This window comes from Mustelus asterias, chromosome 14 (assembly GCF_964213995.1).
Source record: "Mustelus asterias chromosome 14, sMusAst1.hap1.1, whole genome shotgun sequence".
Classification (NCBI taxonomy): domain Eukaryota; kingdom Metazoa; phylum Chordata; class Chondrichthyes; order Carcharhiniformes; family Triakidae; genus Mustelus; species Mustelus asterias.
Window position 1 is genome coordinate 21,073,974 of NC_135814.1, and position 25,780 is coordinate 21,099,753.

General features: G+C 43.5%; 1 protein-coding gene across 4 annotated transcripts in view; it reads right to left on the bottom strand.

The window, feature by feature from the left end:
• lypd6b (LY6/PLAUR domain containing 6B) overlaps positions 1 to 25,780 on the bottom strand; it is a 148,730-nt gene that overhangs the window by 56,745 nt on the left and 66,205 nt on the right. For 2 of the 4 annotated variants that reach the window (XM_078229158.1, XM_078229155.1), the window contains one exon: positions 13,303 to 13,450. The exons of the other annotated variants lie outside the window; for them this stretch is intronic. The gene's annotated coding sequence lies outside the window, so the exon portion shown is untranslated. The remainder of the gene's footprint in view (positions 1 to 13,302; positions 13,451 to 25,780) is intronic. 4 annotated transcript variants of the gene reach the window in all.

Consider the following 25,780-nt stretch of genomic DNA (forward strand, 5'->3'; position numbering starts at 1 on the left):
TTGGCCCAACTTGTCCATGCCACCCTTTTGTCTGACCACTAAGCTAGTCCCATTTGTCCGCATTTGGCCCATATCCCTCCATACATAGACGATATAGATGATCTGGAGGAGGGGACTGAGTGTAGGGTAACAAAGTTTGCAGACGACACAAAGATAAGTGGAAAAGTGAATCGTGTGGAGGGCGTAGAAGGTCTGCAGAGAGATTTGGACAGGCTGAGTGAGTGGGCGAGGATCTGGCAGGTGGAGTATAACGTTAACAAATGCGAGGTTATTGACTTTGGAAGAAATAATAGCAAATTGGATTATTATCTAAATGGAAAGAAATTACAACATGCTGCTGTGCAGAGGGACCTGGGGGTCCTTGTACATGGGCCGCAAAAACCCAGTCTGCAGGTGCAACAGGTGATCAAGAAGGCAAATGGGATGTTGGCCTATATCGCAAGGGGGATAGAATATAAAAGCAGAGATGTCTTGCTGCATCTGTACAGGGCATTGGTGAGGCTGCAGCTGGAATACTGTGTGCAGTATTGGTCCCCTTATTTGCGGAAGGATATATTGGCCTTGGAGGGAGTGCAGAGAAGATTCACCAGGTTGATACCAGAGATGAGGGGTGTTGATTATGAGGAGAGACTGAGCAGATTGGGTTTGTATTCATTGGAATTTAGAAGGCTGAGGGGGGATCTTATAGAGACCTATGGGATAATGAAGGGGCTGGATAGGGTAGAGGTGGAGAGATTCTTTCCACTTAGAAAGGAAACTAGAACTAGAGGGCACAGCCTCAAAATAAAGGGGGGTCGGTTTAGGACAGAGTTGAGGAGGAACTTCTTCTCTCAGAGGGTGGTGAATCTCTGGAATTCTCTGCCCACTGAAGTGGTGGAATCTACCTCGTTGAATATGTTTAAATCACGGATAGATAGATTCCTGATCGGTAAGGGAATTAGAGGTTATAGGGATCAGGCGGGTAAGTGGAACTGATCCACTTCAGATCAGCCATGATCTTATTGAATGGCGGGGCAGGCTCGAGGGGCTAGATGGCCTACTCCTGCTCCTATTTCTTATGTTCTTATGTTCTTATACCCATCTTACCCATGTAACTGTCTAAATGCTTTTTAAAGAAAAATTGTACACACCTTTACTACTATTTCTGGCAGCTTGTTCCAGACACTCACCACCCTCTGTGTGAAAAAATTGCTCCTCTGGACCATTTTGTATCTCTCCCCTCTCTCCTTAAACCTATGCCCTCTAATTTTAGACTCCCGTACCTTTGGGAAAAGATATTGACTATCTAGCTGATCTATGCCCTTCATTATTTTATCGACCTCTATAAGATCACCCCTCAGCCTCCTACACGCCAGAGAAAAAAGTCCCAGTCTATCCAGCCTCTCCTTATAACACAAACCATCAAATCCCGGTAGCATCCTAGTAAATCTTTTCTGCACTCTTTCTGGTTTAATAATATCCTTTCCAAAATAGGGTGACCAGAACTGTACACAGTATTCCAAGTGTGGTTAATCTAGATACTTTATAAAGGATGTGAGGCAACCCACCCCTACCACCCTCCCAGGCAGCGCATTCCAGACCATCACCACGCTCTGGGCAAAAAGGCTTTTTCCTCACAACCCCCCTAAACCTCCCACCCCTCACCTTGAACCTACATCCTCTCGTGACTTACCCTTCAACTAAGGGGAACAGCTGCTCCCCATCCACTCTGTCCATGTCCCTCATAATCTTGTACATCTCGATCAGGTCGCCCCATAGTCTTCTCTGCTCCAACAAAAACAATACAAGCCTATCCAACCTCCCTTCATAAACTTAAATGTTCCATCCCAGGCAGCATCCTGGTGAATCTCCTCTGCACCCCTTATGTTGGGTTAAGTTAGTTAGGTAGTAGTTAAGGTAGATAAGTGGAAGTTTGAGAGCCAAAGAATTGTAGGGGAAAATGGCAAGTGTGCAAGAATAGCTGAGGGAGCAGATGTGGTGATGGAGACAGTTATCAAAAAGACTCAGAATGGTGAACAGCCATCAACACTCTCTTCATGTTCACCTGTCCACAAGGAGGAATAGAAATTTGACAGTACAGAAAACAGTATCTATTGTCACTTGATTTATTTTGCAAGCACTCAAACCTTATTACTAACGAAGAGCCGAGAGCTGTTCTAGAAACATTCAAGGATCTAATAGCTGGTGGTCACAAGCTTGCAAGTACTATAGCCAATTATTTGGCTTTAGTATGAGATTTTGATGACAGGATTGTAATAGTACAGGACAAAGATTACATATTATAGTAATAATCCCAAACTACCTGATGTCTCAAATATGTTAAAGAACAATTTGACATTGTAGATGGGAGGATGGAAGCAATGAGAGGAGCAGCTCAGCGCGATCAGCCAGCAACTTTAACAACATTCCTCAAGTGTTTCAAAAACACATTCTTCTCAGAGAAGGTTTGGCTTTCTTTGGCCAATTTTCTTCTGTTTTTTTACATTGTCTTTCCCTGCCCCACACTGTTCCCTCACCACCTTCCTCCCCTCCCCCCGCACCCCCTCCCCCCAACTGCCAGCCCCCGCCTTTCACATTTCTCTGGATATTGTGTGTAGTTTGGCAGTAGTTCATCATGAAAGAGAATGGCTCTGAAGGTAGAGGATATCTCCTAATAAACACCGTTCCATATTGTCGATCTATACTGGTTTCTAAAACTGTGTTTCCCCACTCCCCCTCATTATTGAAACTTTCCATCAGGCAGCAGACAGACAGGAGCCTTGGTCCCTCAAAATGATTTATTTTGGAAACAATCCTTCATGCTTGTGTTGTGCATGTGGTTTAAGTCTGGCTTCCTGCACGTCTGCAGCTCACGACACATCAGCAGAAGGTAAATCGATCATTTTAAACTGGGAATTTACACTGATGTGCAGCAACTGTGTTTGATAGGCAACACAACCCAAAAAAAGATGCACCCACACAAATAGTTTTCCTTCTTCCCCACCCACGCACGGTGGCACAGTGGTTAACACTGCTGCCTCACAGCGCTAGGGACCTGGGTTTGATTCCCAGCTTGGGTCACTGTCTGTGTGGAATCTGCACGTTCTCCCCGTGTCTGCGTGGGTTTCCTCCGGGTGCTCCGGTTTCCTCCCACAGTCCAAAGGACATGCTGGTTAGGTGCATTAACCATGCTAAATTCTCCCTCCTTGTACCCGAACAGGTGCTGGAGTGTGGTGACTAGGGGGATGTTCACAGTAACTTCATTGCAGTGTTAATGTAAGCCTATTTGTGACAATAATAAATAAACTTGAAACATACTGAATTTTCAACCGGCCAGTGAATGTTACAATGGGTGTACTGTGTTTTCCTCTGTCCCATGATTTTGGTTAAAGAAAAACTAATGTGAATAAAATTGCATACAGTGGCCGTGATTCTCCCAAAAGCACTGAATTGGCGGGAAAACTGTTCTAGATCGCGACTGTTTTGTCAGTTCAGCTTGTCACCCGAATCTCCCCACTCTGTGCACTGCAGAGGTCCCAGTCGTAAATATAATTAAAAACCCAGGGGCGGGGGGGGGGGGGCGCTATTTGTGCTGCAGTCTGGCAGTTCTGGAACTCTGCGCATGCGCAGTGACTCCAATCTGTCGGACTCCCCTCGATTTTTTTTTGTCAGAGTCTCGTAAGATTTGGAAACAACACTCTGCCATTTCTTTGGTAAAATTCCTTCCTTAGTCTCAGTAATGGTGACCGTAAAACTATCAATTCTTACTACAAACCATTTGCTTTCCAAAAAGCCATCTGGTCCATTCACACCCTTCAAGGAAGGAAATCTGCTGTCATTACTGCGTCTGGACTACATGTGATGCCAGACCAACAGCAATGCGGTTGACTCTTGAAATGGCCTAGCAAGCCACTCAAAAAGATGGCTCACTACCAGCTGCACAAGTGCAAACAGGGATGGGCAATAAAGGCTGGTCTTCAAAGGATGAAGAAAAAAATAAGCCAGTAGGTCCACACATTATCTTCACTGCAGTGATGGGTGTCCACATGAAACATGAGGGTAGATGCAATACTGGGATGACTTGGTGCAAATTACATCATATGACAGAGGTGATGATATATTTCTCAAATATATCTTTATCATAACAACGTTTCTCTAAAATTTTCGAGATTTTGTGTGAGGTGATAAAAAGAAAACCAGAATTTCCTTTGACTCGACATTTTTCCCTTCAGTTCTCCTCATACCCCATGGCAAAAGAAAGGTGACAACCTATACCAAGACAAGGATTCTACATTTGAGGTTCGGGGGAAGCAATCAGGACAAGGTGATGGTGGAACAGGACTTGGTGAAGGATAAGATGTGGACAGCAGCCTTTTGGATCAGTTGAAGTTTACAGAGAATGGAGGCAGGAAATTGGTGAGGGAATGTTGAAAGTGGCAGTAAGCCATCTTTGTGAGGGAAAGGAAATTGGGATCGGAAGCTCAACCTCAGGTCAAAAGGACACTGAAGTTGTGAACAACCCTGATACATTACAGTTCGGGAATTTGTTCCAGGAAGTTCCACAATAAACAATGAAGGCGCGCCAATAAAAAGGGTCCATTTCCCACTGAGAAAACAGAGTGTACAGATCCTGGTAGCTGATGATTTCGACAATCGTGTGAGAAAACTCTTTTGAGATGTGAGAGTCACATTTACCATTACCTAAACTGTCCCACATGATGCGAGGCAGAAATGGTGATGGAGCTAGCAAACAAAAGCATAATTACAGAAAAATAGGTGATTATTTAGTCATTAGAAACGATCGATTGTATTTGTGTTAAATTAAATTAATGGGTTTCACGTTACTGAGAGCCTTACTTTCAATGAAGTATTTGAACATAAATTCACTCAATGCCAGTTGCTCAATATTGATGTTTGGATAAAGTATTTGATTCACGATGGAGTTACTCACAATGGGGCAGCACGGTGACACAGTGGTTGGCACTGCTGCCTCACAGCGCTAAGGACCCGGGTTCAATTCTGGCCTCAGGAGTTTGCACATTCTCCCCGTGTCTGCGTGGGTTTGCTCCAGGCACTTCTGGTTTCCTCCCACAGTCCAAAGATGTGGAGGCTATGTAGATTGGCCATGCTAAATTGACCCCAGTGTCAGCGGGATTAGCAGGGTATAGATCTGGGGTTACGGGAATAGGGCCTGGGTGGGATTGTGGTCGGTGCAGACTTCATGGGCTGAATGGCCTCCTTCTGCACTGTAGGGATCCTCTGATTCTATGAATAAAACCTCACTTGTATGTTCATAATCCTTGAGGTTATGCTCAGGTGGGTAAACTCCAGAGTTCATACTGGGCACTGCTCAAAGCTTATGAGTGTATTAAATGACATATCTACTGGGCACATCTACTGGCAGATGGAGTATAACGTTGACAAATGCGAGGTTATTCACTTTGGAGGAAATAATAGCAAATTGGATTATTATCTAAATGGAAAAAAATTACAAAATGCTACTGTGCAAAGGGACCTGGGGGTCCTTGTGCATGAGACGCAAAAACCCAGTCTGCAGGTGCAACAGGTGATCAAGAAAGCAAATGGGATGTTGGCCTGTATCGCAAGGGGGATAAAATATAAAAGCAGAGTTGTCTTGCTGCATTTGTACAGGGCATTGGTGAGGCCGCAGCTGGAATACTGTGTGCAGTATTGGTCCCCTTATTTGTGGAAGGATATATTGGCCTTGGAGGGAGTGCAGAGAAGGTTCACCAGGTTGATACCAGAGATGAGGGGTGTTGATTATGAGGAGAGACTGAGCAGATTGGGTTTGTACTCGTTGGAATTTAGAAGGCTGAGGGGGGATCTTATAGAGACCTATAAGATAATGAAGGGGCTGGATAGGGTAGAGGTGGAGAGATTCTTTCCACTTAGAAAGGAAACTAGAACTAGAGGGCACAGCCTCAATATAAAGGGGGGTCAGTTTAGGACAGAGTTGAGGAGGAACTTCTTCTCTCAGAGGGTGGTGAATCTCTGGAATTCTCTGCCCACTGAAGTGGTGGAGGCTACCTCGTTGAATATGTTTAAATCAGGGATAGATGGATTCCTGATCGGTAAGGGAATTAGGGGTTATAGGGATCAGGCGGGTAAGTGGAACTGATCCACTTCAGATCAGCCATGATCTTATTGAATGGCGGGGCAGGCTCGAGGGGCTGGATGGCCTACTCCTGCTCCTATTTCTTATGTTATGTTCTTGAGTTTCAGCTGAAATACACAGCAGACTCTCCAAAGGCTCAGTGAATTACGTACTGACGGCATGACATTGAGGCAAGTAGACGTCGAAGGTACCAAGTTTCAGCCTCAGTCTGTGTTAACTGACCTTGGCTGGGGCAGCGATATGCACACAGAGGTTCAAAGAAAAATCACAGGGGATCAGTTAAGCCTGGACTGCTGCTGAAAGGTATGCTTGTGACCAGATGAAATAAGGGCCGGATCAGATTTGGCTTCAATATTCTTCTTCAACAATCTATTAATATTCACCCACCGCATATGAAGATTACTGCCTGACAAAGATATGTGAGGCCTCCTGGTAGCTTTGGAACCATATCCAAGCAAAAAAATTGGAAGAAATACTTGAGCACTAATAATATTCCCCAAGGCCATGCGGAATATGATTAGTTCTGAAGTGTTTCTTCCATTTTTAGAAATTCTGTACCAGAGAGTTATCCCCTGTGCCCAAGTCAATATGTATTCCTCAGTTAACATCACAAATAGCAATTATCCGGTCATTCTCCAATTGCTGTTTGCGGGATCTTGCTGTGTAATTTGGCTACCACATTTGCTTGCATCACAACAGTGATTATACTTCAAAATAAGCACTTCATTGCCAACAAACCATTTTGGGATGTCCTCAGAAAGTGAAAGGTGCTATTTAAATGCAAGTTCTTTTATTTCATATTAAATTGGGAGGGAATGGGCCCTATTTTACCATTTTGATTCGAAGTGCTGGACGGGCTTGAAACTGGAAGTGTTTCAGATCCGACTTTTAGACCCGTTCTCAGGCACCCCCATATACACTCTGCCTGCAAAAATATCAGCGATTCTGAATCGCGCTGCAGGAAGTTGTAGCCGGGGTTTAACACACCCGAAATCCTGCAGCTCCGATTGGCGCCTCCAATCACACATGCGCAGAAAAAAAATGGTAGAATGCGGTTCCCCTGCCACATGGCTCCCGGGCCAGATAATGCCTCCCACTGGCCCCCACAGACATTGCCCCACCCCCCAACATTACTGACCCCCTTATCTCCCCATCCTCTCCTGCCACCCAGACCAATCGCAGGCCTCTTCCCCCTTCCACCCCACTGATCTCAGGCAGAGTGGCAGCGGACCCCCTCCCTTCTCCCTCACTGATCTGAGGCAGAGTGGCAGCGGACCCCCTCCCTTCCCCCTCACTGATCTCAGGCAGAGTGGCAGCGGACCCCCTCCCTTCCCCCCTCACTGATCTCAGGCAGAGTGGCAGCGGACCCCCTCCCTTCCCCCTCACTGATCTGAGGCAGAGTGGCAGCGAACTCCCCTTCCCCCCTCACTGATCTCAGGCAGAGTGGCAGCGGACCCCCCACACAACCGATCTCAAGCAGAGAGCTGTTGGACACTCGGCATTTACCTCCTCACTAACTGGGGGGAGCGCCCGAATCGGATTTTTGTGGAGTATGTCTGTTTCGCACCGATTCTGGATGGGCGAACGTGGTGGTAAAGAGGGAAGTGCCGGTAAGTTTGGGCCCATTAAGTCAATTTAAGTGCATGCAAAATCATCCTGGGCTCACTTGCCTTAACGACCTTGCTGGTGGAGAATCGCCAGGTGGGTGGGGTAGTGACCGATCTGTATACAGAACACAAAGATCTGCACAAGCACACTGGCACCCTTTAGCCGTGATCAGCCGGCTTTCCAGCAAGAACAGACTCCATCCACTCCCCCTACTGGCATGAATCACACTTTGCCTCATTTTTGCACTAAGTGGCAGAAGATCGTGTCTGAAAAGTCACTGAAAAAATGGTCGCTGTTCTCTTCCATTTTCACGATCATTCAGAACTTAGAATTTTTTGGTAAGATCACCCCGATTATCTCCTATTCCTGCAGTTTCAATGGATTTCATTGCAATGGCTGTGGCTGAGCACAGCATGAATGTTTAGTTCAGTATCAAAAAGTTTCAAAACACTCATTTTAGCGGGGTGGCAGTGCCCACATTTTGATTGACAGTTTTAAGAGGCAATTAAAGACACAACTATCACAAAGATTTTATTTTGATAACACTTTGACCACTTGAGGGTATTTAACGTTTTTGAATGGGTTTCATGAATGAGAGATTGTTTTTCTTTTTCAACTGTGTATGAGTTCTATTAGATTGTTAGAAGTTTATTTTTTTCATCTTGACCTGGCTGCTGAGGTCTGACAATGTAAGAGTTTTAACAACATCAGGTTAAAGTCCAACAGGTTTATTTGGTAGCAAATGCCATTAGCCTTCGGAGTGGAAATTTGCTACCAAATAAACCTGTTGGACTTTAACCTGGTGTTGTTAAAACTCTTACTGTGTTTACCCCAGCCCAATGCCGGCATCTCCACATCAGGTCTGACAACACCAGGTTAAAGTCCAACAGGTTTATTTGGTAGCAAAAGCCACAAGCTTTCAGAGCGCTGCCCCTTCGTCAGGTGAGTGGGAGTTCTATTCACAAACAGGGCATATAAAGACACAAACTCAATTTACAAAATAATGATTGGAATGCGAGTCTTTACAGGTAATCAAGTCTTAAAGGTACAGACAATGTGAGTGGAGAGAGCATTAAGCACAGGTTAAAGAGATGTGTATTGTCTCCAGACAGGACAGTTAGTGAGATTTCGCAAGCCCAGGCAAGTCGTGGGGGTTACAGATAGTGTGACATGAACCCAAGATCCCGGTTGAGGCCGTCCTCATGTGTGCGGAACTTGTTGGTTAGGTGCATTGACCCGAACAAGTGCCGGAGTGTGGTGACTAGGGGAATTTCGCAGTAACTTCATTGCAGTGTTAATATAAACCTTACTTGTGATAAATAAATAAACTACTTTACTCCACCTAACACCCACGTCTTTAGACTGTTAATTAGGTCACACTTATCTGATGTACACTGAAGTGAAACCTCTTTCAGGACACATGAGATTTCTCCCTTAATCAGTTAAGTCAGTTGTAATTCCACTCCCCGTTGTGCAGTGGAAGTTTGTTTGCAAATATAGAAAACCCAGCCATGCAAGGAAAGTGTAATAAGGACAAGGTTAAGGACAAGGCCTTTACCTGGCAAGGATAATTTGTTAGGATTGTAAACAGCAGGTTGAAGTATTCTTCAAGGTTTCATCTTGGATGTAACTGTGAGGACTAGCAGCGTCCACCATTGTCAAGCAGGTTGAGTCTATACTCAGTGACGTTTAGAAGAATGAGAGGTGACCTTATTGAAACATTTAAGATTCCGAGGGAGCTTGGCACCATCCTCCACCCTCTGATTCTGGAGAAATCCTGAGGGAAACATTCCAAAACATTCCTAATGAAAGATCAGGAGAATCCTCTCAGAATTTCAGGTCTTCAAAATGTTTCATCACTCTTGTACATCGCAAAAATTCAGAGCTTGGTCCTGCCATACTATTTCTTTGATCAATGTGATCCCTTTACTGTTAATAAAGAAGAGTATTTTGGGTGTTTTTTTAGGTCCTCCCATTACCTATCACATATCGGCTGTTGATTAAAGCTGTCATCTGTTGGTCTACATTCATTTGATTTCAGAGTCATCATAAATGAGATCTTGAAACTACACCTTAAACAAACATCGTATGCACAAAGGTTACTCTATGACAATCAATTTATTCACAAAAGAAACTCTGGGTGGAATATTATCCACTCAAAAGAATCAAAGAAAACCACTTCTCAAAATAAAAGTGTAATCTTCAATAAACTCATGCAACACTGGGTCCCTGGCTTTATTAAGATCGATCAATCTTTGGTCGCAAATGGCAATGGTTTCAGAAAAATGAGTATGACTAATCCAAGCTTTTACATGATTATTTTTCCGCAATACAAAAAGTATTGTTACAAACCTTTTTCAATCACTTTATTCATGTTACCCATTTTGTTCATTGATATGCTGTGAAGTATTTGTGAAATGTACACTACTCAGTGGAAGATTCAATCCCTGTATTTCATCTGCCGCTCAAACTGGTACTTCACCAACATTGCCCGTCTTCCCTATCGCAGTCCTACCTTCTCTGAAACCCTAATCCATAACCACAAGTTCAACATCCTCCCAAGTTCCTCCCTGCACCTAATCTTTCCAAGGCTTTGTTGTCTGCGCCCAGTCCCAACATAAAGTTCAGCTCATCCTGTCTTCACCGGCCTCCTCATTGTCTTCCCACACAGCAAATTCCTACAAGTCTCTCCACAGCCTTGTTACATTCAAGCTTACTATATTCTCCTATCAGAAACCATCCAACTCTAGTCCCCCTGTATCTTCTGCCCTCTCGGTATTCCTTGGTTGCTATCAAGAACTTTCAGTTGTCTAGTTCCACCATCCGCTACTTGTTCGCTAAATCTCTCCTACTTGCTGTTTCCTTTCATGTCTCTTAAACCTCAAAGTCTACTGCTTCTGTACATGTGCGGTACCTTCGGACATTGTATCCCGATAAAAGTGTATACCGATGCAAGATGTAGTAATGGAGACTAGCTCAATGGCAGTGTTGTTAACAAACAATCAATTTGAAACATATTGGGTTGGATTTTCAAAGCAGGAACTGGATGAATTCTGGGTTCCGATCCCATGCCCGACTTACATCACTCACATGATGTCAATGTAAATGGCTGATTGGGCAGGAGGTGAGCTTGGTACCCAATGAGAGGTGCCATTGCCTCCAGGAGTGGTGTGCCTGGCAGTAGTGGTTAACAACAGATGTCAGTCATGTTGGAGACCATCACTGCCTTGCCAAGGTGTGCCGGCAGCTCATGAAAGGTTCAAAAAGATAAAGACAGCGCAAAGTGGCCATGAACCCTATGTCAGGGTACAGCACTCAGTCCAATGCCAATTAACTGTTCAAATTTCACAAAGAGAGCACAGATAGAAATGAACTTCTAACAGAAATAACTCTAACAGATATGCATTAAAGTGCACCAATCTGTTAGGCTCCATTCAGAAAAAAAAGATTGAAAATCCCATTCTGTTCTGGACAGGCCCTTCTACAAGCTCCTTAAGGGGCCGCTAAGTGATGGCAAGCAGGTTTCCCATTCCCACCCCCCCCACGCCCCCTACAGGCCCTATGAAGATCACAAACTGTCCCAGAGTTGATGGGATCCATTGCCACTGTTGGGAATGCAATTTCCAACTTGCCCCTGTGCCACCAACAATTGAAATTCCAACCATTGTAACAGCAAATCACCAGACTGAGACTTGCAAAATTGTCAATTTACTATATATTCCATGGTAAATTGTGGCAAAATGCAAATGATTAATCTTTTAGCAATGCAAGGGGGTGGGACAATAGTTAGCACTGCTGCCTCACACCAGGGACGTGGGTTTGATTCCCGGCTTGGGTCACTGTCTGTGTGGAGTTTACACGTTTTCCCTATGTCTGCGTGGGTTTCCTCCGGGTGCTCTGGTTTCCTCCCACAGTCCAAAAGATGTGCTGGTTAGGTCCATTGGCCATACTAAATTCTCCCTCAGAGTACCCGAACAGCTGCTGGAATGTGGCGACTAGGAGATTTTCACAGTAACTTCATTGCAATGTTAATATACGTCTCACAACACCAGGTTAAAGTCCAACAGGCTTATTTGGAATCATGAACTTTCTGATGAAGGAGTAGCACTCTGAAAGCTCGTGATTCCTAATAAACCTGTTGGACTTTAACCTAGTGTTGAGAGACTTCTTACTGTGCCCATCCCAGTCCAACACTAGCATCTCCACATCAGTGTTAATGTAAACCTACTTGTGATACTAATAAATAAACTTTAAAACATTGGAAGTAGTGTTATTATTGTACATTTCCCAATGTAAAGTGATACAACTAAGTTACAATACCTAGGGTAACAATACAAGTCAATTTTTTCGAGTACCAAAGTGCGTCTAAACACATATGCTGCACCACTACTATTGTTGAACATTACAAAAAAGGTCATGGGGGCAAGTGGGAAATATTAAGCTGAGTCACTGCGAAGCTGAGTTCAGATTATGTACTCCGAGTGCGTGTTGCCAACTCCTGTTGAATCTATTCATGGAGGTTTCCTCATATCTGCTATCTACACATCCATCCTCACAGACCAGCACCTTCCCAACCCAAATGGAATGCAAACAAGTCGTCAATGCCCATTCAATGACTCTTGGATATCAGCCAAGCAGCCTTTTTCCCCTAATCTCCAGTATCTTTAAAATCAATAAACACAAACCTACTAAGAAAATGAAAAGACCACAATTTTTTTAATACCTCTACGATTCCACCTTCCCCCACCTACCTCATTCCTCCTCACAGCTATTAATCTTTAATTCCTGGCACCTCCAGGACAATCTTGGAGGGTTGGCAGCTCCAACATCAACTATTCAATGTTCTTGGGAAAGTCAAACTGAATGGATAATTTATTCCTTCTGTTCCTATGGTCACGAGAATGTTTTCTATGAATAATTCCAATTCTTTGATCGTTTATAATGTATTTCAATATTATTTACTTTGTTTTAGGACTTTACCTGGATCACCTTTGACATTATTAAGGAAAAAAAACAATTCTGGATCAAAACTGTTGATCTATTACCAAAGGAATTACAGAAATTTATGCTTAAAATTGGAGCTGAATGTTGATTTCTCTCATAGAATCCCTACAGTGCAGAAGGAGGCCATTTGGCCCATCGAGTCTGCACGGACCACAATCCCACCCAGGTCCTATTCCCGTAACCCACATATTTACCCTGCTAATCCCCTGACACTAGGGTCAATTTAGCATGGCCAATCAACCTAACCCACACCTCTTTGGACTGTGAGAGGAAACCGGAGCACCCAGAGGAAACCCATGCAGACACGGGGAGAATGTGCAAACTCCACACAGATAGTGACCCAAGGCTGGAATAAAACCCGGGTTCCTGGCACTATAAGGCAGCAATGCCAACCACTGTGCCACTATGCCTCTCACTACATTAATGCATCAATAGTAATTGTGGCAAATCCTTTGTTATTCCCTACGAAGCGCTATAAAAGAGAGAGAGTTCTAATTGGGAAAATAATTGTCTACCGTTCTGATGTAGGCTACACCAGTGAAAGATGTCTTATTGCTTTATGGATGCTGACTTACCTGCTATGTACTTCCACCATTTTCTGTTTTCATTTCACCAGTTTCATAACTCGAACCTTGGAAACTTCCAGCTGTTTGCTTCAATGCAGATTTTCCTAGAATCTCATCCAATGCTTTTTTATTTTTTTCCACGGCTACAGATCTGCATCTGTAATGCAACCATGGACTGAGTCAGTATCTGTAATGACCCGTACTAAATCTCACTCAGCCATTACCCCGAACCTTACCCACATCAGCACTTCCAATTCAAAATTTTCCTCCTCCTGTTACATCTATCATGGTTTAATCCTCCCTATTTCTGTAACCTTCAGTTCGACAGTCCTCCCAAAACCCTCCTTTTCCCCACCACTGGTGGCCATGCCTTCACCCATCTCAGGTCCATGCTCTAGAACTACCCGGCTGAATCCCTCTGCTTCTCCACCTCAGTAAAATCCAAGTCTATGCCCACCCCTCCGAATGCCTCCATCCCTGGCTTATCATCAATTCATGTCTGATCAGGGCTGCGTAAAGCGCCTTTTAAGAAACTGGGATTTGTCCAGGACTGGATGATGGATAAGCACTCTGACACCACACAGGGAATGGAGGGGTCAATAGAGGTGGGAGAAAAACAGAACTGCTTGTCATTAAGGATGAGGGCATTGTTGACTGGGCCGGCACTTCCCACTCCTAATTTTCCTTGAATTGTATGCTTGCTGGACCATTTCAGAGCCATTTCTACTTTCTCAGGAGACTAAGGAAATTTGGCATGTCCACTACAACTCTCACCAACTTTTACATATGCATCATAGAAAGCATTCTTTCTGGTTGTATCACTGCTTGGTATGGCTCCTGCTCTGTCCAAGATCGCAAGAAACTACAAAGTGTTGTGAATGAAGCCCAGTCCATCACTCAAACCAGCCTCCCACCCATTGACTCTGTCTACACTTCCTGCTGCCTCGGAAAAGCAGTCGGCATAATCAAGGACGCCACGTTCTCTTCCACTTTTTTCCGTGGTCTGAGGTCATGTACCAACCGACTCAAAAACAGCTTCTGCCTGCTGCCATCAGACTTTTGACTGGTCCTACCTCGCATTAAGTTGATTTTTCTCTATACCCTAGCTATGACTGTAACACCACATTCTCCTTTCCTCCTTATGTTTGTCTGTATAGTGCACGAGAAACAATACTTTTCCCTGTATATTAATACATGTGACAATAATAAATCAAATCATCAAATCATCAGAGGGCACATTGTGGTGGATCCAGAATGCAGGCCAGACCAGATAAACACAGCAGATTTCCTTCCCGAAAGAGCATTAGTGAACCAGATGGTTATTAATGACAATGGGGTCATAGTTGAGGAAAAGGGGTAAACCTTTTAGAATTGAGGTGAGGAGAAATTTCTTCACCCAAAGGGTGGTAACTGTGTGGAATTCACTACCACAGAATATAGTTCAGGCCAAAACTATAGTGGGAGGCAGTATAGTGGTTAACTAACAGAAAGTGAAGAGTGAGGATAAATGGGTGCTTTTCTAGTTGGAAATCAGTGATTACTGATGTGCCTCAGGGATCAGTGTTGGGATTGCAATTGTTCACAATTTACATAGATGATTTGGAGTTGGGAACCAAGTGCAGTGTGTCAAAATTCGCAGATGAGTGGCAGAGCAAAGTGTGTAGAAGACGCTGAAAGTCTGCAAAGGGATATAGATAGTCTAAGTGAGTGGGCGAGGGTTTGGCAGATGGAGTACAAAGTTGGTAAATGTGAGGTCATCCATTTTGGTAGGAATAACAGCAAAATGGATTATTATTTAAATGGTAAAAAATTGCAGCATGCTGCTGTGCAGAGGGACCTGGGTGTCCTTGTGCATGAATCACAAAAAGTCAGTTTGCAGGTGCAACAGGTAATTAAGAAGGCAAATGGAACTTTGTCCTTCATTGCGAGAGGGATGGAGTTTAAAAACAGCGAGGTTATGTTGCAGCTGTATAAGGTGCTGGTGAGGCCACACCTGGAGTACTGTGTAATTTTGGTCTCCTTACTTCAGAAACGATATACTGGCACTGGAGGGGGTGCAGAGCAGATTCACTCGGTTGATTCCGGAGTTGAGAGGGTTGGCTTATGAGGAGAGATTTAGTAGACTGGGACTATACTCATTGGAATTCAGAAGAACGAGGGGAGATATTATAGAAACATATAAGATTATGAAGGGAATAGATAAGATAGAAGCAGGGAGGTTGTTTTCACTGGCTGGCGAAACTAGAACTAGGGGGCATGGCCTCAAAATAAGGGGAAGCAGAGTTAGGACTGAGTTGAAGAGGAACCTCCTCACCCAAAGGGTTGTGAATCTGTGGAATTCCCTGCCCAGTGAAGCAGTTGAAGCTGCCTCACTGAATGTTTTTAAGGCAAGGATAGATAAATGCTTGAACAGTAAAGGAATTAAAAGTTATGGTGAACGGGCGGGTAAGGGGGGGCTGAGTCCACGAAAAGATCAGTCAGGATTTTATGAATGGCGGAGCAGACTTGAGGGGCCAGATGGCCTACTCCTGCTCCTAGTTCTTATGTTCTTAAAACATCTGATTTCAAGAAGAAATTAGATATAGCTCTAGGGCAGTGGTTCCCAAAGGGTGCGGCGCGCCACACTGGTGCGGCGAGAGAGGATGGCAAGTGTGGCGGGAAGATTCAAGGACAATCAAAGAAACATTTAAACATGGTTTAAACAAGCATTGTTTTATACTTTCTGGATGTCCCATGATCATATTATAAAGTAGTTGTATTCTATGTTATGAATCAAGCACTGCTAGGAGTTTTTTTTGTTTTTGAATGTATTTCAATGTATTTCTTATCAATAAAAAATTTGGTGCGGTACGAGCAAATTTTTATTCCGAAAGTGCGGCCCAGTGAAAAAAGTTTGGGAACCACTGCTCTAGGGGCTAAAGGGATCAAGGGAAGTGGGGGGAAGGGGGGGGGATCAGGATATTAAATTCGATGATCAGTCATGATCAAAATGAATGGCACAGAAGGCCTGGAGGGCCGAATGGCCTACTCCTGCTCCTAATTTCTACTTTCTAATTCCAGATTTTTATCTGCTTTGGTGGGATTTGAACCCAGGTCCCTCGAGCATTACCCAGGTCTCGAGATTACTACTTCAGCTACAATACGACTATGCCACTGCCTCCCACTATGGTTAGGGCTCTTTGTTGGTGTTACAGGGACAGAAAACTAATTGGGGAGAAACAAACAGAAAGTTGCATGGAAGATAGACATTGATTTGAGTTCAAGGATGTTTCTGAGGAAAGAAAGAGTGAAGGTAGTATTGTAGCTTGCAAGGACTCAGACAGGGGTCCCAAAAGTGCTTTTACTGAGGAACAGGTGATGTTGGCAATTTTTAAACAGAGGAACCCCATCAATTAATGAATTATTTTATCTGCAGCATGGGCAATAAGATCATAACTTAATAACTAGACAGTGATACACTTTGGGCTAAAAATAAAATGACACAGTCATAACACTACCCTGTTATCTTATTATCAACCTCAGCGGCAATGTCCTGGAAGCGAACTTATGATGGTCAAGCCCCAAGCCATCTGACTTCAATTCCTAGCTCCCATTTCAACACCATGTAGTCAAAATGGATTGTGGTGGATGGGAAGGTGTGTGCCGTGTGTTCTGTACATGGACTCACACTAGAAGGTAAAGCAGTGACCAAAATTAAAATGATTAATTAACATGTTAATTTCTATCTGCAGTGTTGCTTTTAGAAGTCTTTCCACAAGAAAGTAGATTATGAAAGACATGTCCTAATAACATGATTATGCAAGTTCACTATTAATAATAACCAAACAAATCTGAGGGATTGTTTCCATGAGAAACTATATACAAAGTTTGGAGAGACATTGGCATTCCAGATATTAAGTTTTTTTTTTAAAGTTTATTTATTAGTATCACAAGTAGGCTTCCATTAACACTGTAATGATGTTGCTGTGAAAATCCCATAGTCGCCATACTGTTCAGGTACACTGAGGGAGAATTTAGCATGGCCAATGCACTTAACTAGCACGTCTTTCAGGATGTGGGAGGAAACCAGAGCACCCGGAGAAACCCACGAGGAGAACGTGTAGACTCCGCACAGGCAGTGACCCAAACTGGGAATCGAACCCGAGTCCCTGGTGCTGTGAGACAGCAGTGCCACCATGCCGCCTAGTATTATTCCTTAATTAAACAGGAGGCAAATTGCATGTGGATTTTCACTCATTATTGCCAGGATCACCAGTTAAATTAGAGTAGACTTTGGTTGGTCATGACACGCCATGGGAAATGAGCCAAGCAATGGTGTCCCAATGCCTTGGCCAATCAGAGTCAACCGGCCTGGTTTAAACTTGAACAAACACTTGACAATTAACCATTCCCTGGTGCATTCTCCATAGAAAAGCCTCTACCAATCGAAGTTCACTTGCCAACTCTCTCTTCTCATGCTGTACAAATTGTTGTTCCTTTACCATTGGTATCCTTGCCAACTGTTCTGATGAGTGCAAGATGAAAAGCTTCAACTGGAGCCCATCTTTCAGAGTTCAAGATACAATTTATTCTTAACAGCAAGCTGCCCCCTTCACTTTAGACTGGGAAGTGATATGTAAGAGAATCATATCTTAGAAAATCCAACAACAAACCATGGTTCCACAATAAAAGATACCGAAAGATCAACTCAATTGTCATATTCCTGACAATGGTGCACTCGCCTTCACAGGGTGGGGTTCCAATTTTCTCATAAGCATTGCAATGTTAAATATTTTCTTATGTCTTTCTGCTTTTGGGCATCATTTTCTTTGAAAATTAATCAAGAAGTCTGCATAAGATGCATCTGAAAGTGTGCTAGTCACCATCCAGATTGGCAGAAGTTCAAAGATGTGCGGGTTAGGTGGATTGGCCATGCTAAATTGCCCCTTAATGTCCAAAGATGTGTAGGTTAGGTGGATTAGACATGCTAAATTGTCCCTTAATATCCAATTGGCCATGCTAAATTGGCCCTTAGTGTCCCAAGAGTGTAGGTTAAGTGGATTGGCCATGCTAAGTTGCCCCTTAATGTTCAAAGTCATGCAGATTAGGTCGATTGGCCATGGTAAATATGCAGGGTTACGGTGTTGGGGAGGGGGAATGCTTGGTGCAGATTTCATGGGCTGAATGGCCCCCTTCTGCACTGTCGAGATTCTAAGACAGAATCCTGCATATTATCCAGTAAATGACTCATAGATGAGTTTAGCAAATCTGAATGTGGCAATAAATATGGGCTTAAGTTTCAATTTGCATCAGGTTTCTCAAGTTAAGCTACTCATATGGTAAAAGGAATAGGAGGGAGGTGGAAAATACCTGTACTCTAGCAGCTAATGCAGATACCGGCATGCACATGTTGGGCTAAATGACACATAATGCTCTGTGAAATTCTGTGTAAAGTCACTGAGTTAGTTGTGGGGTGGTGGGAGGTGGTTTCTGGATTTTGATTCAAGCCTTAACCCACACAGCAAAGTGGGACAATCAGATAACAACGCCATGTCAGTTTTTTTTATGATTAAAAATACTACCATTGTGTAAATTATTAAAACGTCTCTATGGGACTCATTACCAGTGGAGATTTTATCTTGATTTTCAAATGACAAGAGCTGGAGTTTCAACTCAACCATTTGTGTCATTAAAGAAGACTGAACGAGTGCGTAATAACTACAAAATGTCAATCAGCATTAGATAATGCCCCAATTAACTTTAACATTGGCAACACAGTTGTTAACTAATACGAAGATCACAGCTTCAGATTTAGCTTTCCTTGGTACATTTTAAAGCACTAATCCAAATTCTGGGTCAAAATACATAACATAAACCCATCAAACTTTGGTTACATTGTGCCATCAAGCAAGCTTGAAGCCAATAAGCTTCTTTCTGCAAAGATAACCTCTGAAGATATAGTATGCTACTAGGGTTTCCAACGCTGGTTGAAAATCTTCCTGACAATTTCATCACATGACCTCCAACCACTATGCCCAGTAAAACAGTCCAGTTCTCACTCTGCTAATATTTATTATAACTAGTGTGGGAATGATCAAAGAAAATGAAGGAACGAATGGTACAGTGTCTGTGATATGGGCGGTATGGTAGCACAGTGGTTAGCACTGCTGCCTCACAGCACAAGGGACCTGGGTTCGATTCCTGGCTTGGATCACTGTCTGTGTGAAGTTTGCACATTCTCCCCGTGTCTGCGTGGGTTTCCTTTGGGTGCTCTGGTTTCCTCCCACAGTCCAAAGATGTGCAGATTGGGCGGATTGGCCATGCTAAATTGTCCATTAATGTCAGGGGGATTATCAGGGTAAATGCATGGGGTTACGGGGATAGGGTATGGGTGGGATTGTTGTCGGTGCAGGCTCGATGGGCTGAAAGGCTTCCTTCTGCACTGTAGGGATTCTATGAGATTAATCATTCATCCCTGGAAACTCCAGGACAATCCTGGAGGTTGGTAACCCGATGCAATATCCATTTTCCAGTCATATAGATCCTGATCTACATTTTTAAAAAGGCCAATGATAGTTGATAAAACAGCTGATACCAAGAATATTATTGGAAAATTTGAAGGTGTGCATTTATTCCTTGATCATGTACCAACCGACAGCTTCTTCCCTGCTGTCATCAGACTTTTGAATGAACCTACCTTATATTAAGTTGATCTACACCCTAGCTATGACTGTAACTCTGGTGGCACAGTGGTTAGCACTGCTGCCTCACAGCGCCAGGGACCTGGGTTCGCTTCCTGGCTTGGGTCACTGTCTGTGCAGAGTCTGCATGTTCTCGCCATGTCTGCGTGGGTTTCCTTTGGGTACTCCAGTTACCTTGCACAATCTGAAAGACATGCTGGTTAGGTGCACTGGCCATGCTAAATTCTCCCTCAGTGTACCCAAACAGGCGCTGGAGTGTGGCGACTAGGGGACTCTCACAATAACTTCATTGAAGTGTTAATGTAAGCCGACTTGTGGTACTAATAAATAAACTTATACCCTTTCCTTCTCCTTTATGCACTCTATGAACAGTATGACTTGTCTGTACAGCGCGGAAGAAACAATACTTTTCACTGTATACCAATGCATGTGACAATAATAAATCAAATCAATAATCAATTGTACAGCAGATTTGCTGCCTAAATTGAATCCTGATGAAATATCAATAGTAGGGTCAAGGTACAACTTGGCTCCCATCAATGTTACACAGTCAGTGACTGGAAAGGCCTACAAATCGTTCATACACCAATCTCCAATCAACGAGGGGAATAGGAGAAAGCATATCAATAACCTACTAAGTCAACCTTATATCTTTCCTCTCTTAGTCATCACTGCAACACTGCACTCAGGAGAAAAAAAACATTTACGGCTGATCTGAGAACAATTATGCTGAGGTATCAACTTTCAAACAAACATTTTATTAACATGTTCCTGCATTAGAGAAAACCCACATATCAAATATCAAAGTCTAACACATTACGAGCATATCAATGTCCATATACTGGTGCAGGCAGTGCCTTTCTTAAAAAAATGCATAATGGTGCAGTTATTACAAAGCTCTGATAGGATTTTGCCCCTATTGTGCTGACTACACAAAAGTGATGAAAATTGCTGCGATGTTGAGTTGGATCCTTTTTCTCAATTGGCAAATAATGCAATCAACGAGTCTTACATTCTCATTACAAACACAAAATGCTGCAAAGTTGTTAAGCCCCAGGGGGTGGAAGTTGAACTCAAATCTACTCTCAACACAACAGTCTTGTAACTTTTCGAGGACTCTGACACGGTGCAGTGTTGCGACACAACAAGCTCCTACAGCTGACCATTAAGCTCCATGAAGAACTGACATCACTTGGAGTGCGGTATCTCTGGGTAATTTTTAAACGATTGTTTGCCTTACATACTAATTTTACTGGAGAACTGAGGTAAGTCATTGTCTTCCAGCATCAGCGGAATGCACCTCGTTTCAATGCATTCTGGCAGTCTGTTCAATTTGTCTTCGATAACTGTGTAAGGGACTAATACCTCACAATGTGGGTGGAACGTTCCCATAGTTTCGATTTGATTTATTATTGTCACATGTGTTAACATACAGTGAAAAGTATTGTTTCTTGTGCACTGTAAAGACAAAGCAAACCGTTCATAGAGAAGGAAACAAGAGTGCAGGCTCTGGCTGAAAACCGACATGTATCTCCTCAGTCGAGTTTTCATGCCAGATTTCCTGGCACTTAGTGCACAGAAAATCTGGGGGTGTGGTTTATGCTGCCACTCTGGTGGGCAGGGCCTGATAGAGCCAGCAAGGTTGACACTGCAGAAATCGGGGCGTCATCTCTGAAACCATCTGAAACCAACCCCCTCCCATGGACACAGAAGACCTGCCCACAAGCATTAGGGCAACCTTCACTGTCCCCCAACACAACTACAGAGATGTTGGAGGCTCTCTTTCCCTCTCCTACCCCACCACCACCACACAAGGGTCAGGGAGCTGTCTCCCTTCCACCACCACCCACCCTCCCCCACCACCATCCCCACTTCCCCCACAACTACACAAGTATTGTGTACTGAATCAGAATGAGTCATTTACTGGACAACATGCGGAATGCCAATTTTGTCTTAGAATCCCTACAGTGGAGAAAGAGGACATTCAGCCCATTGAGTCTACACCGTCTCTTTGAGAGAGCATCTTACCCAGGTACCCCCTCGCCCTATTACCGCAACCCTGCGCACAAGGTTAGAGGTTTTTGGCGGTTCTCTTGGAAAAAGGCACAGATGAACTTTGCCAAGTAAAAATGTGACAACTCTGCAAAAGTCTATCCATGAAATTGTGGCCATTTCTGAGACTTTAGGAAACATTATTGATGGCGCAGCTTGAAGGAAATTGAAGAAAATGTTTTCTCAATGCGTAGATAATAGATGAACAACTTCCATGAGTCAGACTCAAGAGAACATAGAGCCTATTTAACTTGCAACAATCAGCATTCATAGGTTAGAATAGCCTCAAGATAGGGTCACTCCAGCCACTGCCATCATTGAAGGAGATTTCCTGTGGGAGTCCAGTACACATACCTGCTTCCAACAACTGGCTTGTTTACTGTGCAAATCGGAGTCTTACCGCATCACTCAGATCCCAATGATAATTTTAAGGTGCAATTGGATGGAGTGTGTGTTTTGCCATGCTTCAATGGATCACTGCTGGTTTCTCCAAAACCGTACGCAAATTATATTTTTCAGGATTCTCTTTCTCAGAGGGCTGTGTATGATTTGCCCTCAGCAACAAGATTGATAGATTTTGGACACTAAAGGAATCAAGGGCCTTTTATTGTTATCTTTGGTCTAGCATGTGGTAGTTGTGGTCCACATAGACCTAAGATAAGACAGACTTACATATACTGTTTGTAAACTCTCTTTTATTGAACTTAATGCTAACTATTTACAAGTCTCTGCACAAGGCTCTACAAGGACCTATCTCTCTCCGGGTTCTGTTATCATGTGATCCTATGTCACTCACGATGTTTACTATAGCCGGGATTTTCCGCTCCCATTTGCGTTGGGCAGGATTGGTGACGGGAGCGGAAAATATGGCGAGAAGACCAAAGTCACATTTCGTGACAGCATTAAACCAGGAAGCAATTATCCCCTCCCCCTATCCGTGATGGCCACGTTTCAATGTCAAAAACCTCATTATCGTAAACTATTATATAATAATTAGGCCCATATTCTGGAATCATCCCCCCACATCGCAAAAAAATCCATCCACAGCAGTGTGATGTCAGAATGGCATGATGCATGACAGGTCTCAGAAGGTGCGCCGCATCAGGTGAGCAATCTCCCTCGGAGAGCTCAGGGGTGAGTGCTGCACTCGGGGGGGGGAGAGGGTAGTGCCAGCTTGATGCTGGGCCTGCTAAGGGAGTGCATTGTTTCCTGGTTTGCCAGCTGTGCGCTGGGACGGCCTTTCAACATGGCGCCCGGATCATTGAGCCTCTGATTTGATGGTGGGATGGACAAATCAGAGGCCGTCCTCCAGCTATATGTTGTGGAACTCGTAACTTTGAGTTTTGTTTGGAAGTAAATGACACATTATATGGCAGAGAAAGCTTCAACGTCGCTTTTCCAGCCCATCATCGGGCTTTGCCGATATCAGCAAAAATCCTGTCCTGTATATTTACATAATTAACATTAACCCTTTATCCTACAAAAGGATCTGGGGATAAGACAGGACACAAGAGTTGAGGTCGAAGATCAGTTATGATCTTATTAATAATGGGGCCATTTGGCGCTCTCCTGCCCCTGTTTCTTGTGTTTTTATATTCTTATTTCTCTCACACAGGTCCTACAAATCTATACTGATCATTAAAGTCTTGTTTTATTGTCATTTTAGGAGTCCAGAGCAACCTGCTGTACATTTCTTGACACAACACTCCCATCAAACAACAGATCATCCTGATTTACCTTTGAGCAATGACACAGAAGATCTGCCTATTCCAACAAGTGATATGGGCTCTGTATGGCCCCAACACAGCAACAAACAATCCTGAGCTTCTAGAGCCTCTCAAACTACACAGTATTGTTGCGATAAAGTATACATCTTGTGAAAGAATAACAGAACTGGAGTACTTTCTAAGCATGATCTCAGATACACGACTAACAGATTGGGGAAGCCAATGGCTGAGTGGTATTATCACTCGACTATTAATCCAGAAACTCAGCTAATGTTCTAGGGACCCGGGTTCAAATCGCACAACGGCAGATGTGGAATTTGAATTCAATAAAAAATATCTGGAATTAAGAATCTACTGATGACCATGAAACCATTGTCGATTGTCGGAAAAACCCATCTGGGTCACTAATGTCCTTTAGGGAAGAAAATCTGCCGTCCTTACCTGGTCTGGCCTACATGTGACTCCAAAGCCACAGCAATGTGGTTGACTCTCAACTGCCCTCCAAGGGCAACTAGGGACGGGCAATAGATGCTGGCCAGCTAGCGACACCCATGGCCCACAAGAAAGATGATAGCACAACAGATTTTCATTGCAGACGGCATGGTTGTTACTTCCGAGAACTTACCTTCTAAAATGCAGCACATGGAGCTGAAGTTTGAGTAGCATCATTGCTAGAGGTGTAATACATTTAGCACATTACTGCTGAAAAAGACTGGCATTTGGTGCCTTTACTTCATACATTTTACGCACTTCACCACCCTCTCCCCTAACACACACTCGGCAGTGAAATGGCCAAATGAGAAGGAATATGATGCCAGGTTTTTATTTCGCTAACAGGTGTACGCAGCCATTCACTAATCCACACCATGATCAGAATATAAATTCCAAGCAGGAACATTACTGAGACTGGTTATCCGATGTGATGCAGGTCCGATCTAATCTCTGAATCAGTTCGCTGCATACGCACAATGCAAGCCCCTATTAAGGCTTCAAGTGTTAAACATTAAGTAATCAGAGTCTGGGGCAGAAGGTTTCAGCAACATCATTACACGAGGGTAAGAAATGAGGGTCAGAGCATTTAGAAACCAACGTTGCGTGCACTATGCCCCCAAATGGAGGTCCAACTATCAGATCATTTTTTGGGTGTTTTTTCCTTCCCCCTTCAATAAAGTGCTTTGTGCACAGCTGACAAAAAAACCTAGCTTGCTCAATTCTGTTGCTGCTGACGCAAATACAAAAGGCTCAAATATCAATGCTGGGATTCCACTGCTTCTGATGGCACTTTTACAAACAGAGTCCCACATGGCAGCGTTCGCTATTGGACCACCGAGCACAAATTAACATACAACATAAACCCCGCTGCAACATATGTGCTTTACGTGAAGTGTCCCCCTTCCTCTCCCTCCCTCCCAAACTAAATCTCAATGTCATATGGCTTTCCGTTCATCATATACTTATGCACAGTGATCGGTACAGGACTTTGTTACTTATGCTCCATCCAAGCGTGCACCCTTCAATGTGATCTTCATTAAACAATGCACAATAAACCTCTATTGGTTACAAGGAGATAAAGGCATGAATGAGGGCCAACTCAATGAAGGAGAAAAAGACAAAGCCAATGTAGATGTCAGCCATAGATTTTAGCAGGAATTAACAATACCCAATACTGGAGGGAAACACTGATCACCTTCAGTAAGTAGGACAGATAGATACAGCCTTTCACTACCAGAACAAACTGGGCTATTCATAGTATTACACACTTGACACAAGGATTAAATTGTTCTGTAAAAGAACCTTTTTCTAAACCGATGAATATGATTGAACAACACAGCTGCCTTTACAGCAAAAGCATAATTGCATTCTATTTAGTCAAATTGCCAAATTTAAATCAAGAGGTATCGATGTACCAAAATGCACCTTGGAAAGAGATTTTACTTAGCTGAGGTAAATCCCAAGGAATTATTTTTGGAAGGGAGAATTCAATGCCCATTTATGGACTTTCTCTCTGGACCCTGGTATTTTATTTAA